The sequence below is a fragment of the Polypterus senegalus genome, chromosome 18 (genome assembly GCF_016835505.1).
Source record: "Polypterus senegalus isolate Bchr_013 chromosome 18, ASM1683550v1, whole genome shotgun sequence".
In the NCBI taxonomy this organism is placed as follows: Eukaryota; Metazoa; Chordata; class Cladistia; order Polypteriformes; family Polypteridae; genus Polypterus; species Polypterus senegalus.
The window spans coordinates 97221933-97240143 of NC_053171.1; positions in this window are offsets into that span (position 1 = coordinate 97221933).

Below are 18211 nucleotides of genomic sequence, written 5' to 3' on the forward strand. Positions count from 1 at the left end.
CTGCTGCCTCGCAGTTTGGAGACCCAAGTTTGCTTCCCGGGTCCTCCCTGCGTGGAGTATGCATGTTCTCCCCGTGTCTGCGTGGGTTTCCTCCCACAGTCCAAAGACATGCAGGTTAAGTGCATTGGCGATCCTAAATTGTCCCTGGTGTGTGTGTGTTCCCTGCGGTGGGCTGGTGCCCTTCCCGGGGTTTGTTTCCTGCCATGTGCCCTGTGTTGGCTGGGATTGGCTCCAGCAGACCCCTGTGACCTTGTAGTTAGGATATAGCGGATTGGATAATGAATGGATGGTTGGATGAAATCTCTCATTTATATACAATAAGTAAGAATTCAGACCCTTTGCTATGGCACTGCAAAATGTGGTCAGATGCATCCTGTTTGCTTTACTTACCCTGGAGATGTGTCCAGAACTTGACTTGGAGGCCGCCTGTGGCAAATTGAAATGACTGGACGTCATTTTAAAAAGCACACACCATGAAGTCTAAGGAACTCTCTGTAGACGTTTACGATAAAATTGTGGTGAGGCGTAGATCAGGGCAAGGGTCTAAAATGATTTCTATAACTTTGTTCCCGAGTATTCCCTGGAGTTCAGTGGCCTCAATTATTGTGAAATGGAAGATGTTTGGAACCACTAGAGTTAGCCATCTGGTCAAGCTGACTAACCAAGCAAGAAGGGCCTTGGTCAGGGAGGTGACTAAGAACCCAAAGGTCACTCTCACTGAGCTTTAGAAGTCCTCTGTTGAGATGGAAGAACATGTAAGAAGGACGACTATCTCAGTGACACTTCATCAGTCAGGCCCATGTGACAGCCTGTTTGTAGTTTGCCAAATGTTATTTAAAGTATTCTGAGAGCTTGAGGAAAAATATCTGGTTTTTCTGGTCCTTCTATTTGGTCTGATGAGACAAAAACTGAATTCTATGGGCAAAATTCCAAGCATTATGTCTGACTTAGGACCAGACACTGCTCATCACCTACTGTACTTAATACAATCCCCACTGTGAAGCATGGAAGTGGCAGTATTATGTTGTGGAAGTTCTTTTCAGTTGCAAGGACAGGGAGACTGGTCAGAATTGAGAGAAGGATGAATGCGGCCAAATATAGAGATGCCCTTAAAGAAAACCTGCACCAGAGCGCACACGATCTCAGACTGGTGTGACGGAAAGCCTTTCAGCATGACAATGACCCAAAGCCAAGACAACACCAATATGGCTCCTGTATAAGTCTCTGACTGTCCTTGAGTAGATCAGCCAAAACCCAGACTTACATACCCATAGAACATCTGTGGAGCAACCTGAAGATGTTAGTTTACAGACACTTCCATCCAATCTAATGGAGCTTTAGAGTTTCTGCCAGGAAGAATGGGAAAAACTGCCCAAATCCAGGTTTGCAAAGCTTGTAGAGTCTCTCCTCAATACTATTTACTGCCAAAGTGGCTTCTACTAAGTAATTAATTAAGAGTCTAAGTACTTATGTATCAATGAGAGATTTCAGTTTTTGATTTTTAATAAATATGCAAACCTTTTTGAAAAAATGTTTTCGCTTTTTCATTATGGGTTACTGAGTGTGGATTGATGGGCAAAATGCCAAATGTATCTATTTAAAATTAACTCCCGAACACTATAAAGTGTGCAGAAACTGACGAAGTCTTAACACTGTTACATGCAGGTATCATGAGGAAGGCCCAAGGATAGAGTGGAAGGAGCAGAACAAGCATATAACACTACTTGATTTATATTGAAATGTTTTTACAATATTACCTGTCACCGACCAAGGGAATACTCTCATCATTGAGGGAGTGTTGTGCCACCAATCAGGATGCCCTTTTTAATATTTACAAACCCCTTCACCTGAAACAGGTGCTGAATGGTGCATCAAAAAAGGAAAAACAACAAGCAGCTTAAATAAAGAAATAAACAAGAGTCTTCTCTCGGGTGTGTCGAGTTCAGATAGGAGCTGCAGTCATCGGTCTGCTCTCTCCAGAAAGAGAAGCGCCATGCAGGGAGCATATTGTTAATATAGCCAAGGGGGTGGAGTCAGTTTCTCTTTATGGGAGTGGTTTCACAGGATTTATGGAGAGAGCGGAGATCTTTCCATCAGTGGCCACGCCCCCCTGTGTTCCTGAGTGTTAGTGCTTACCTCAGGTGAGCCTGGAAAGCAAATTTCAGATGCGAATGCAGGACAAACCCAACAAGTTTGCATTATTATTTACTTCTGCACATTGAAATGTTTGTTATGCAAACACATGTAGGGCAGACAGCATTGCCTGTGTTATATTAATGTTTAATGTCCTTTTTTTGCCAGTGTATACATTTTAAACTGGATTTTCCAAGTGTTTGCCCAGTTTTTAAAACTTGCCATGTCTTTTTGAGTCCTCCATTTCTGTATCACAGGAAACTGGAGCTTATTGTCTAAGTTGACTTTTTGGAAGTTTTACAAAGCATTCACTAAGATATAACATGTCACTACTGCTTGATGCATTTTCTGTAAAAGTAATTATTACACTTATTTGAGATAAGTTCTTTTATGAAAGCTGTAGCTTGTAAAGTTGCCAGACTATATAATTTAGCAAAGACATAACCTAAGAGTAAGTGAACATTTCAGTTGAAAAAGAAATCACAAGCAGAGTCTTTGACGAACTTGATCTGTATGTCTGAATATTCTTGACATGTTCATTGTCCTTGCTTCATCTTAATTTTTAAGTATGATTCGACTAACTTCACAAAAGACCTGAATTATTCTGTAGCTGAGTCATTCTAATCCGAGGTGTTCCTTTTTGATGTACTTAACAACTGGGTGCCATTGTCAGTGTCACAAAGGAATTTAAGTCATGAATGTTTTACCAGTGACTGTCATCCGCCTTCACATCTTTTACAGCAATGAGCCGAGCTCTGTGACCCTATGTGGTGAATTAGCAAAATGCTTTTCTCCTTCCACTTGCCACAGATATGTCACATGCTGTACTTTAAATAAAAAAAGGTAGAAACTTTATTCCCTAAAGCCAGATATTTATTTCCATCTATCAGATCATTCATTCATTATTTAACTCGGCTTCACTCTGTGCTTGATTGGGATGAGCTGCAGCACATTTGGCCAAACAACTGGACATAAGTCTGTTCAGGTCCAGGCAGTAGACTTTACACGTAATGTTTGCCAGACATATTTTAAGTAATGGCTAGACTCTGTGAGGCTCAGCAAAAGAAACAAATCAAATACTTAGAGACCCACAAATCATACTTCAGTCCTTAGTGGCACAGCATATGAATGTTTTCATGAACATTATGGGATAAGCTTGGCATCATTACTGACAGCATGGAACAATACTAGAGGGTTCCAAGGCCAGCAGACTACATGCGATGACAGGTACCTAGGAAAGACAGATATCTCATATGTATAAAACATTTATGATTTTTTATGTTGTTGCTTTTTAGCCTCAAGAGGCCACTTTTAAATGGAATATAATGCATTGCAAATGTGCTTATGCCACTGGCAAATGCAATATGACCATATCTCAGTAGGAATGACATGGAATTAAATTATTCTTTCTAGACGAAACAAATAAAAAACTACCACTCAACTGAAACATTTGCTGGGAAAAAATAATTTTAATTCATTTTGATTTGAACTATTGAGCGGCAATCCTGAGTCACAATACTGTGATGAAATAACAAGTCGTTTATTGTTGGCGCCATTGTGTGTGTGTGCCTTTTCTTTACGATGAGTTTAATTCTTAAATAGTCTTCCTTGAACAAATTTCCTATTTGCCAATGCCTGAGGTTCATTATCACTGATGTGCAATGTCGAATCTTTCAAAAGAGTGAGCACCAAATGAGAGGACTATGATTCACTTGAGAGGTGATCTCATCATATCTCGAAAAGAGAACTACAGTTTGTTTTCTGTCCGCAGTCAGGCAGTGTGAAATCAAATGCATTACTGCAAGTGTTATTTGGAAAAAGCAGAGGAATCAAAGCAGCGGGTAATGACTCCATTCTCTATCAGCCTACACTTTATACAGCTGGCATTTCCATTTCTTCAGGTTTCCCGCAATGGAAACATAATGGTTTGCGGAAATAATTAAATATTTTGGACAAGGTAAATTAGAGTTAAATTGACTTCATCACCATTGCCTGTCTAAAGTACCTCTCTGCCTTTTAATATTTAATGATAATTATGCTGGTTTCTCCTGTGTCATTGTAAATGTAAATGCGCAGCCAAAATTGATACAAGCTACAGACGATAATAAAGAGAATGCTGCCATCTGTGTGTTCTTTCTCATGTTCAAGGTGTCGTCATCCAAGTTTGAACAAACCTATTAGTGAATGCAAATTGACTGACAAAGGATGTTTTTTTTATTTGTCTTGCTGAAATTTGCTCTTCTATACAGTTAGCTTAGCAAATAATGGAGTCATTCAATAATGTAACTTATTTATTCAATTCAAAGCATGGTGGCACCCTGGTTAACACTACTGCCTTACAATTTCAGTGTTCTGGAATGAAATCCTGGCTCTGGACACCATTTATGCAGAGTTTATTCCTTGTACCATTGAGATTTCCCACTTTTAAAGGCAAATTCCAACAGCATGGAAGTTTAGTGACTCAAATCTAGCCCACCACAAATGGGAGGGGAATGGTTGCACAGTGGCTATCTGGGTTCAAATTTCAGTCCGGTCACTCTTTTGTGGGATTTTCTTCCTAACTCTAGGCTAATTGCCCTTGTCCTATTTAAATGAAATGCTAAACTTGCCTTAAATGAGTGACTGAGGACTTTAGGTGAAGTCTACACATTCTTCAGGTGGCTGTGTGGGCTAGTCTACTGTTCCTCCCAAATTTAAAAAATGTCACAGTTCAGATGATTAGCAATTCTAATTCTAATTCTCCGTACTGACCCCTACTCTCTCTTCTGTTTCTGTTGCCAGTTTTCTGTGGTGACGATCTGCGCCACCACCACCTAATCAAAGCACCGTGATGTTCCTACATTGATGGATTAAAAGCCAGAAGTCTGCATGACCATCATCATCAAGTCCTTCCAAGATAACCCTAAATACAAAGAGGACTGTTTCATTTATGTGAGGTGGTCTCGTGGCCTCAGGACCCCTGCAGATTTTTTTTTTTCTCCAGCCGTCTGGAGTTTTTTTTTATTTATTCTGTCCTCCCTGGCCATCGGACCTTACTCTTATTCTATGTTAATTAGTGTTGTCTTATTCTAATTCTTACTTTGTCATTTTTTTCTCTTTTCTTCATCATGTAACGCACTTTGAGCTACATTATTTGTATGAAAATGTGCTATAGAAATAAAAGTTGTTGTTGTTGTAATCTGGCTATTCATGTGTGAGAGTTCAAGAGACACTCTGGGTTATTCTATTTGGTTTTTCTCTGGTTTGTTTCCAATCCCCAGGCTAATTGGTGATTGTAAATTGAGCCTGAATGAGTAAGTGTGGACTTTGAATGTCACTCCTCTAATAGATTCTTTAATATTTTAAATCAAAGATTTACACAAGGCCTAATTGTTAGCATCACCTCACAAATCCAGGAACTCACCCTTGACATAACCATTGACATTAGAACAATATTAACTCCAGAATCTGTGCTCGCTGAAGGTGGACATAATCAAACAGAGAAACACAATCAAAAGACAATACAGGTTACATATATCAGAAATAACCATACAACACATTTGCTTTGTGTACTGTATAATCCTTTCCTGGATTCCTTGAATCCAGTAATTATGCCAAATCTATTTGAAACCTGCTTCGTGTTATCCTGAATTAGTCTGTTTTCTATTTTAGCTCTTTAAGCTTCCACCCCTTCATTCGGTTCTTTCTTCAGCCCTTAAGAGCTTCTTTGTGACCAGATGTGAATGCTATCTTCTTCTCGTTCAGGAGGCCTTTTAGCTCCAGAGTAGTAATTCAGGGCCTGCTGTTTGGTAAGCTGCAAACTCTTTTTAAGGATACAATAGTGTCAACACAGAAGTTAATATAATGTGGGATGCAGTGACTGAGTCCCTCAATATTCACCTCATGGGACTCGCACATCATTTCCATAGTTGAACAAGAAAGACAGAGACTGAAGGGAGGTCAGATAATAATGCAATAGAGAAGATAATGTATTTTTTGCGGGAAGGACTAAAGAAAAGAAGGAGGCAACAGTAAGCCACAAGGCTGTAACAAGGGGACATTCTCTAAACGTACATAAAAAGTACCAACGACTCGAGTTTGGCCAGCAGAGCATAAGGGTGTTGGCCAAATACAATTTGAGTGCAGGGAGTACAATATAGTCTATGAACAAAATCAGATGGGGTATTCTGAAGTTTCAGGCTTCTTGATGAATAAGAGATATTTTTAAAAGTACCTGAATATTGGAGGGAAAGGGATGTAACGAGTTCACACCGCCAAATCAACTGAGTGGGTAAAGTGCAATGAGAAGCATGCAAAGCACCATCTGGCTTATTTTTAAAAAAAATATTAAATTAGATCATTTGAAAAGTGGATGAATGGTAAGTGGTGAAGACAAAGAGATTCCAGAGGTCTTGACGAGTAATGCTTGCTAGAGGCATAAAATAAAGGATTAGGAATACCATAGTGAAACATCTGAAGACCTGTTTCTTCAAAAATACTTCCCAGAATAGTAATTCCACACTTGGACCAAGCTGTGTATAACATGAGCTCCATTCCAATACAGAGAGGTGGAATATGAAGGAACCGTTAAGGGCAATGGCCCAGTCACCCTCAACAATACACCAGATATTTAGTGCATACAATTCAATGGGGCAGGATAGCTGACTTGAGATTTGAATGTTAAAACAGTACTGAGTAAGGCCAATAGGTTTCTGAGGGCCACAATATTTGATATAATTATTAACCAAGAAAGTGGGTAACTGACCAGGGCTATCCAATTCAGTAGCATGTGTTGTGGGTGAATGATTGATTCATACCCTTACCAAGGTTACACCATAACATTGTATTTTAGTTACCGTGGTTAGAGACTCGCCCAGAGGACTAATGTATCCGAATCCCTGCATCAAGTAGGGTAGATGTGATTCCAGAGATGTCACAAAATAGATGAAGCTCTATCTAAGGGAATAATACAGCATAAAGATTTAGTGGTCAGAAGTGTTCATCTCACATTAGGAGACATATGAAAATGAAAATAAGTGCCATGATCAGAATCACCATGTGGCACAGTACTTAATTTTTTTTCTATTTAATAATGATGAGTAGTTATTTCTTGAAACCCACACGAGGGTCTATAAGGCAATCTCTGAAAATGATCTCATGCATCATAACACATTACCTCAATTAAGATTCCTGCTGAGTAAAAATGAAACAGAAGGAACTAATATGGCCAACACAGTTATATAAAAAAGTAAGCAAACTTGAGTAGAAATGCATAAGCTCATAAATCCAAGTTGTCTAAGGGGTAACATATCACCACACAAATGTTTATTTAACAAGTTCTAAACTGAATTATGCATAGTATTGGAGTGTCTTTCACCGATCCAATTCCATACTCATTTTGTGTCCATCACTAACTCACAATGCATCCAAGGCTATTCCAACAAAACTGGAAGCCACTGGATGGACCGACAATAGGTGGGTGCAGAAATTCATAACTGGACTACTATTTGCCATAACATGTGGCTGCAGGATATTATTACATTACTGCTCAAAGCTCACCACCATTTCTACATGAGACGTCTCATATGTCTTCTGTTTTACTCAGACAAGATTTGAGATAAAGTGGATTTGTGTCATTTACTTTGTCAGATGTGTGTAGTTAGTTTACTACAGCCAAACACCATCTCTATGTAATAGTTTTAATAATGTATTACATTCATCTCTTTACAAACACTGTTTTACATGCATCTGCTATGCAATGAATTAATTGCTCCTCTTCAGAAACGTTTTTTGTTTGTCACTGTTGAAAATTCACTTCTAACTGTGGCATCCAATAAATGATAGAGGAAGGATAAAGGATAGAGACCATGTCTGTTAGTCACATCCAGGCATCTTCTTCACAGAGAAGACAAAAGCACACATACTTAGTCTAGAGGTAAACTGACCAGACAGACAGACAGAAACATGCATTCTAATGAAGAAGAAAGGAAAGGCATCTCCGGGGAACTTCAAAAGAGTAAAAGGAGCATATGAACATTTCATTCTAATTATTAATCAATAACTACAATGTATGTTCACCTGCCTGAACACATACAACAAGTAGAACCAGGGTGGCTGCTAAAGCTTTTTATTGTTTTCTAAGCACTAAAGAAGTTATGAAAAAGCTGACAAATGAATGCTGCTCATGTATAGGACATTACTGAGAAACATGACTTGTGGTAGAATAAAGTTAGACCTGGCATCCAGGAGCTAGTCAAGAAATGGCACAATAAGGGTTAAAGGCCTGAATAAAGTGGGGCAAGGAGTCGGTGACTTCAGACCTTAAGACTGATGACAGTACAAGGTTTCAGGCAAAGCGACTTTCCTATTGGCTAAATAAATAAAACAAGCATATCTTATGTGAAGAATTTGTAGCACTCTTGAATCATTCCCAACCCCAGAAGAGTAGTACTAAGTACTAAAAAAAAAGAAGTGCTTTATAAAAAAGGAATGGAATATAGACAAGGAGGTAAAAAATTATGATAAAAGAAAACAAACTCAACCATAGCTGTCCCCACTAATATAGGGTTTGCACTCCTCTCTGTCTGCCTCTAAGAAATTTCTCAGAATCACTTCAGGGATCAGGACTAACTCTGAAGTGTCATCCTAGCACTTCTCCTTGCAGCCCCAGTGTATCTGCAGTCATGGGCCCCTGCTGTCCTCAACGATCCAGACGTCTGTAAAGTCTCCTGCCCATTATGACAGGTAGCAATGAAATGGTCACAACATAATGTACTGATGCCATGTATCACACTACAGAAGCTCCTGCTCATTCCACCAAATCTTTCTATTGCCTGTTCCCCGGTAATACTGGGCACCTGGGATGTTCAGTGCCACTTGCAGGTGGTAAACCTCACTGTACTTTAAGTCAAGTCAAGTTTGTGTTTTCAGGTATTTGATGTTTATACACACTGTTGTTAAATATACTCACATTCTTATCATTGACTGTTCAGCAACTTTGCAACTTGTGGGTACAAACTGCCCCAGAATCTACCTGGAATGAATGCCGATAACCCTGTACTGTTTGCCAGAAGGGATGAGTGAGGAATCTGACTGTGCGTGATGGTTACTCCAAGAAATCTGAAGATGTTTTAACAGTATCTACTGTGATGTGCACGAGAGCTCAACTGCAACATTCACAGGTTGGATCTTGCCTGGAAACATTTTGGATCATTTTAAATGAGATAGATGTGCCCAATAAAAGATTTTAAATTGAATAATTGTATGTTTTGTGTGAGCTAGAGTGAATTCTGTGCATGGCTGCCTTCGACTCCTTTTCTGAAATGTTGAGCAAAAGATCCCTTTCCCACTAAACTCTGGGATCTTTGAAAGGAAAGGACTTTAAAATGTTTTTATATATTATAGAAATGCTGTCTGAGTTCTCAAGACTGACCAGGATTTCTTTCAGAATAGATATAGGTGGGAAATGAGGAAAATTGGGCAGATTTTGTTTAGGAAAGTTTCTAATTTGGAGATAGTGGAAAAAAATGTGTTGATGGGAAGCAAAATTTGGAGTGTAATTGTTCTTAGGATGGAAAGACGTTATCTATGTACAAATCTCTAAGTGATTTAATCCCATACTTTTTCCAAACATTACAAACTGTGTAAGTTTGAGAGGGTGGGAAAAGGTGGTTATCGTGATGTGGTGCCACAGATAGAAAGCTTCTCTATCTCGAAGTACCTCCTACATTGGTTCCATATTCTGAGTGAATGAAGCACAATTGGGTTGTAAGTATATTGATGATAACTTGTTTTTACTGGGGCACAAAGCAAGGAATATAAAGAAGTAATGCAGGATTTTATTATTATTATTATTATTAATAAACTGTGATCAATTGCAAACTGTGTAATTGTTTTTGCAGTGTTAGATGTTATCGCCCCTGTGGAAGAAGACCTGTCCAGGTCTGGGTTTAAAACACAATTAAAGTCTCCTGCTATTATAATTTTATTTTATATAAATTTTTTTAGTGTTCACATTAGCAATGGAAGCAAATTTGGAAGAAGTCTCTCTCATCCATATTTGATGCATACTGTATGTATTTCTCAAGATCACTTTACAATTAAATAAATTACCCCTGACAATAATATATTGCCCTTCAGAATCAGATACTACATCTGATACTATAAATGAAATTGTTGTATGTATAAAAATTCCTACACCTCTACTTTTCTTTGTATAGATGGAGTGGAATATTTGGCCAGTCTCTCTGCAACCAAAACTGATCTTTGCTTGATAAGTGAGTCTCCTGTAAAAATACCGTCATGGCATTTAGATCTGTTAGGTGAGAGAATACCTTCTTTCTCTTTAATTCATGATTGAAACCTTTGACATTCCAGTTCACAAACTTCACTTTTTGGTCACAGTGACATTGCTTCAGAACTTTTGTTGACATTTTGTAGTCTTAAGTTAAGGTAGTACATTATTACATAAGATAGCTTTAACCTTAATTTCCACTTTTGCCAGGATTTATTGCTATGAAGCCTATTGTTGTGGTGGCACTTACAATAGTAGTGGTTAAAAAGACAGATTAGAAATAGTTTACTCTCTTTCTCTTCCCCCACTTTCAAATTTGCCTCCCCACGAGATGTTAGACCACACTTCAGAAAGTCTCAGTCCTCTGATAACCTAAAGACAGATCACATGCAAAATAAAACAAGCCCCCCAGCAGCAGTGTAGAAGGATTAAAGCTGAGATATTTATTGACAGAACCGTCCAAATACTATAAACCTACAATATAATCTGAAACAGTTGTGAAAGAGTAAACCCAGAGAATGATGTTAAACAGCAGCCATGGATAAGCAGGTAACATATGATAGTACAGTCCTAATACAGTAAACCAAGGATATGATGTTAAACAGTCCCCACTGAAGAGAAATAAATAAATTCTAATTGTGGGTATTCAAGGAAAGTTCTACATTTTTAGTTCTCTGGAGGAAGCAGAAAAAGAGCTAAGAAAATTGATCCAGACACTTTTTGAAATGCAATCGTGAGTCAAATCATGTCCTGCCAAGGCAAAGAAGATCTTGCCTGCTAATGTTACCTTCATTCACAGTGAGACTTTTGTCATAATTAAACATTGTGTTACCTTCTCAGCTATTTTTGCATTGCACTTTTTATTATTTTGAAGTGCCAGAACGTGAAGTCCAGAAATATGCATTATTCTGTGGACAGAATATGTGACAAAATGAAAACTGGAGGTGGTGATGACTGTCTGGAATTTAATATGTCCCAGCATCAGTCCCTCGGGCACTTCATCACAATTGGAGCCAGTGCCACCCATCTATAGCCATTTTTGTTTTCATAGGCACAGTGATAATTGATGTCCATTTGAAGCAGCAAGGAGCACAAGCTCTCTTGGTGAAATAGCAATCCCAAAAATACTAATTCTAGTGTGCTTCCTACATTGTCAGGGCCATCCAGGTTTCCATGCCTGTGATATAACACTTGCTATTGCTTGCATCACAGGCACTTACCTGGCACTCCATTTCACCATGCCTCAATTCTTTGATATAGAGTGAAGCCCAGCTTCTTCTTTAACAGATTAGTGCTACTGACACAGACCTGCCAATTGCCATGCTTCTTCTAACTCACAAGCTCATTTTATTTTGGCAGACAGTGCAACATCTTATGGCCCTTAGCAGAAGGAATCACATTTACTCTGGAATTGTCTGTGCATCACAGCATTAAATTATAATGAAAGAAAACTGTGCAAAGCTCACTCAACTTTACTAGAATTTGTGTTCATCCATCTCAGTATACTCATTTATTTTAGGACTGTAAGGAGCAGCAGCTTACTTTAGCAATGGGTGCAAAGCACAGATCATCCTTGGATGGGATAACAGTATTGCTGTATGTTTATGCTGATATTTAAAACATGCAATATGTTAACATGTAGAAATTGCTGTATAGCTTAAGATATAGAGAATTCACTACACAGTTCAGAAAATCTAATGCACAGTATTGTCAAATTGCATTGGAACAACAGGTGAGCTTTTTTCTTTGAATGGCAAAAATGGACGTTCTGCTTCACCATATGTATGTCTGTTCATAAAATATTTTTTAACTGGTAGCAAGCTAGTTCACTAATTGTGACAGCGTGATATATGGGTCTGTGTTTCTCAGGTTTTATCTGCACAGCAAAGCTTGTTAAGGTTTATCAAAAAGGATGAAAGAACAATTATAGCATGGGTGGTTTTCGTTTATCTGCATCAGCTCTCTTTACAGCTCTGCATTCTAATAGATGTTTGTCAAAAATTAGTCTTTACAGCTCAATTCTCTTTTAACAGATGATTTGTATATTTTGTGGTGGTTATTTTTATTACATTATTTGTGGGGCAAATGCAGGAAAGGCACCTGGATAAAAGGGAAAAGCTACATGATACATGCCAGAAAAGGTGATAAGGTGGGCAAGGAAAAAGTTAGGTGTGGATGAATAATTAGGATCTTTGGTGATATCAATATGTGAGTAAGGCCGAATGGTGGTCAGAACAGACATGAAGATACTGAGTGACATTCTTAGCCTTCCTCACATTTAAGGTAATTTCAAGGAACTTTTACGTGGCCTTACGTTTGACATTTTATTTTGGCAATAGCTGTTGCACCCTTGACCTCTCCTGTAAAACCATAAAACCTCCCTAATGGCTTTCCATTGTAGCAGAAAAACCTAAAAGTACATCCTTGTGTACTTTAATATTTTGTTGTGAATTTTTGAGTGTTCTAGGTGTGCCTTCCTGTGTACCTAAGATATTGTGTAACTATAATATCAAGTTATCAAGGAAACAATAAAATAATCATAGTTAAATAATTTTATTTTTAAGAATTTATAAATAAGATGCTTCTCCTTAGTCGTAAATGTGTGTGTGCAACAGACTTCTAATATGTTAAAATTTTTAGGACCATTAGTTAATTTTAGGACATAAGTGTGTTAGAAAAACGTACCATTTATCTGTATGTTGATTGGTGTAAACCAAAATGTTTCTTGAATATGTTATGTAAATGAACATAAAGTATTTAAAATCATTGCTTTGACATTTTTTTTTTATTTTTTTTTATTAATTTTATTACACTTCATACAAAGCAATCAAGTTTTTACAAAAAGAAAAATAGAGTTAAGAACAGATCGATTGCTTTGACATTTTAGTGAGCCTTGTCACAGTACACTGAGCAGTGTATGTGGCAGATTCCATCAAGTTTCCTTTATAAAATACTGTATATCCATCTTGAATTCATTGTTAATGGTGATTCACAACTTTTTCTTTATTTACAGAGCATTTTCCACAACACCTTACCTGAAGGACTTTAATAAAATTGATCCATTGTAATTTTTTTAGGTAAATAGGAAGAGGGCATTGGTTTAAAATAAGGAAGTGTATTGAAGTTAAATGGCAGGAAACTCACAAAGGGTCTTGGGAACCTGGAACCAACAATCAAGTCATGTGGAGTTGAAAACATCCACAACTTAAAAGATATCTTGAGGAAATAGCATGATACAGCAGTTCCAGGGGATGGACGAGGTTTTCGGCTGGTCATGCTTTCACGTACACACGTAAAGTTCAGCGGATTGTCTTGTTAGCACTCCAGAGTGAGTAATTAAGCAACTGTGTCCTGCCATCATTAAAAAAGAAGAGTCCAAGCAGAACAGCGGGAGAAGAGTTGAAGAAAAAATTCTGGCAAAATTGGGTGAGCAAGTGAGAGTAGTGGAGATGAGGAACAGAGCAGTCAGGCCCTAGAAGTTATTGGCACTTTAAGGGGTGTTCCTGTTTACCGGTTCTGTAGGAGCGGGGACTTGGATTGACTCTCCCATGGATCCAGGAAACTCTGATGGAGAGTATGGGAAGACAGAGGTCCATCTAGGTGTGTCACAGTCATAGTTGATGAGGGCAGGTCTGGTGGGAGTTGGGAGGAGCTGTCAGTGTTGCCCACTTGAGTGAGTTTGGAAGACAGAGAGAGAGAGAGAGAGAGAGGGGGTTGCATCAGACTCACTGAGGAGCCTAACCTGATGCCTTGGAACATTTTGTAATGGGATTTAAAGTATTCATTGTTCATTTTTATCCTTCGCATTGCACACTGATTTTTAATTAGGTTATTTATTAACTTTATCATTAAGACCTGCACTGCATTTTATTATTGAGATTTTGATTTAATAAATATGCACTTTGGATAATTAAACCTGGTTGTTATTTCACACTCGTGGACAGGTATGTGTACAGGATGTTGACCCCTGACACTTACGAAACAGTATTGGTGTCCTCCTGTCTTAGGCCAACCCTTTCATGTGTTTGTGTTGATTTTCTTTAATACAAAGACTTTAATATGAAGACTTGCTTTGTTTTAGATATGATTCATGAGGTAATTACACAGTCTATAAAAAAGAATTCATCATCGGCATTGAGAAAACTAAGGCAATTACATGAGCATTGTCTGAAAACGATTCTGGTAACTAAAGGTGGTTGGTATGTTGGATTTCCACTCAGCGAACACTGTTTACAATATATTGCTTTACATAGTGAGAAATCATACTTTTTCATTTCATTGACTAAAGTATATTTTAACCCAAAAATGTCAACACGGCATACCATCAGAGATTCTTTCCTTGAAAAAGCATTCATGTCATCTTCTTTGCAATGAACATTGTCATACATGCAAGTAGGGTGCACCTATCATGAAAGGACTAATTCTAGGGGGTGTTTTGGGAGTATGTGGATGTCACTTGTCCATTTTTCTGTCCTGCCATGATTCAGTAAGACCAGGACATGGATGAGGACCAATGACCAGGCATTACTTCATCTCTGCTTCTTCTGGTCCTCGCCAGTTGAACTATAGCTGCCCTTCATGGTGGTTTTAGTCATTAGATGACTGTGAAGAAAGTGCTACATTGTTGCTCTCCTTTGCCAATATTAACTTGAACACGGTTAACATTCTTCTTGTTGTGTTCCTGTGTTCCCTTTTCTTCTATTCCACAACCTATGTTTATTCTACAGGAAAAGTGTTGAATGAAAGATAATTCAAGAAATAAGCTGTATGACAAATGAGAGGAGACCATTCAGTCAATCGAATTCCTTTCATTAGCCATATACAGCAAAATGAACACTTTCCAGCAGCATAATATAAGCAATCACTTTCTAAATATTTACTGTACTTTCCACTTGTAAAAATTAAATCATTATTTAACTTTGTCTTAAAACCCATCCCTTTACTATACATACTGTATACCCATTAAATTTTGAAATCTGTTTAATTAAAGCTTATAGTGTCTTCAATATGAAAAACAATATTACTGTATGTGTTACTTTTATATAGCTTTATGAAATGTATCATACCTTTGGAATCAGAAGGAACATTTTAAAATCTGCTGGAATCCCACATAACCCAGCTTCAACTTTTAACTACACTATTCAGTGCTATTGTCATTTCAAAATTGCAGTCTCAAAAGATTGTCTCTGCTTGAAACATTTATTCAGGATCACAAAATGGGTCTGTTTTTGACATCCTACTATTTCATCTAGAAAATTATCTATTGCTAGCACAAATTGTGGGACTACTAGTGTCACACACAATTTTAATGTTTCCTCTGGTTTTGAATTTCCTTCTTCTAGCTGTAGAGCTTGGTCTGAGCTCAGGCAAAACTGACAACTCAGCAGGCAAATGCTGAACTGTGTATGGGCATAATGTGCAATTTAAAAAATTTGTATTCCACAGGAAAATATTACAGAAAAGCAGTTGCTTTAAAATTTTATATTTTATTTTTCAAACAATATAATTTGGGGGTTTTAGGCTGTGACCATTTACTAATGTAGCAAACAAAATAACAATACACTTAGTAAATGTTATGTGTGCTTCTTTCTGGAAAAAAAATAAAAAATAAAGAGCTCAAAATACACAATTCACAATTTCTTTAATAACAAGCATTTTATTATATATATGAACATCCTTAAAATGATATACTAAGTCATATGATTTAGTCAAAGTGACATACAAAGCAATTGAACAGTCCAGCTATTTTTTTAAACCAGCTATTGCAAAGGCACAGGTAACAGGAACAGCAGCAGATGCAAGACAAGATTCAGCCATTATGTGTATGTTAGTCTGCTGCAGGGAATACAGCGTCACAATAAGATCATTGGGAGTCAACAAAAGCGGAAATAAGGAATTTGAAAAGCCCCAGGTAGAATGCAGGGATTTGAACCGGGTACCTGGGATTGTGATACAACAGAGCTAACTACTCAGGAATTGCTCAATTCAGTCCCATTTATTGGTATTATAAGCACTTCAACTTGTAAGCCCAGTATGCTGCATAATATTTACAAGTATAATGTGAAACAAAACTATGCACAAAAGAAAAAAATGTTATAAAGATAAAGATAGACAAACATCATGCAATATATTACCCATATGTTGGGTGATACTAAGTCAAAATTCCATTTGTCCTGGGTCAGCCACATTCTGTGCAGGGTTATTCTGGAGGCAAAAGATGACAATTTCAGTATGAAATTTCATATCATATGTACAGTATTTCATATTTCATATCACATGAAATGACACATCAACTCTAAGGTAGACTGAGTTCTACAATGGACACTGAGAAGAGAAAGAAAATGAAAAATGACTGACTAATGGCAAATCAACAGTGATTATTACAATTAATTAAACAGCAGTATAATAGAATAATATGAAACAACCTTTGCGGCAATTCTAACAGGAGTATGCAGTGCTAAAATCATGAGTCTTCTGTTTTGATTTATTATAAGTGCAGAAACTGCTGAGTCTTCTCTATCGATGGCTAGTTCATTCTCCAAGCTAAATTTCCCTCTTAGAATTATTAAAGCACTATCTATCTATCTATCTATCTATCTATCTATCTATCTATCTATCTATCTATCTATCTATCTATCTATCTATCTATCTTATATAGCGGCTTTCATATCTATCTATCTATCTATCGCCACACATACAGGCTTGGTGAGTCTCTGATACGACCTTTACTAAGAAAATGCATTTATGTAAATTGGGGATGGAAATTTTATTTGCTTTATTTATTTAGAAATACATTAATAATAAGAGTTGGCTGCGGTGGGCTGGCACCCTGCCTGGGGTTTGTTTCCTGCCTTGCGCCCTGTGTTGGCTGACATTGGCTCCAGCAGACCCCCGTGACCCTGTAGTTAGGATATAGCGGGTTGGATAATGGATGGATGGATAAGAGTTGGTTTCGTCTGTTACGGGAGACAGACGTCTGAAGCGGAGTGCCATTAGCAGCGGCTTTATTTTTACTCTTATTTCTTATTATCCTGTGTTATCCAGTATTTACCCAACCCAAGGAGTTTCTACTACAATATATAAACATAAGTAACAAGAAAAGGGGTCAGAAAGAAATGGAAAAGAAACCTAAAGCTACATCCAAGTCTAGAAAGTGCAAGGCACGGCCTTTCAGAGACTGACCTGGAATAGGCAGGCGAAAGCACAGACTTCCTAGGACCCCGCTCCACTGCATCATCTCCTGTTGAGAGTGAAAATGGGAGTGAAGGTGCAAGTGATGCAGGTCACGATAGCTTGCCGATTCCAGAAGATCACTTGAAACCGGAAATGGCCTTGCAGTCTGTGCTTTCATCTACAGTACTCCTCGCGAGCCGGAAGCATCACCTGTAACAGGGATTGCCACTTCACCCACGGAGCACAAAAGCCGAAAACGATCTGTCCAAACTGAAGGTAATAATCACAACAATGGGCACATCCATAAATGTGCTCAAAAAAGACATTCAGAAAAATATAAAGAAACAAAGCGGGAAGCTGCGGCTTGAGATGCTGGAGCTGTGGCAGGATAATAAAGACTTGGAAAAATGTATATATAATTGCTTTGATGCAGCCTTTAAAGATATGCTGGGAAAAATTGAGGAACACATTCAGGAAAATGCGTTCAAACTTTAAGCAGACATTCACGACTCAAATTAAAACAGCTGAACATTTGGCATCTACCGCTGATAGAAAAACTACAGCTGCGAATTCCGAATGCTAAAATCTCAGAGACAGACTAGCGATTCTGGAAGATGGATGCAGAAGGAATAA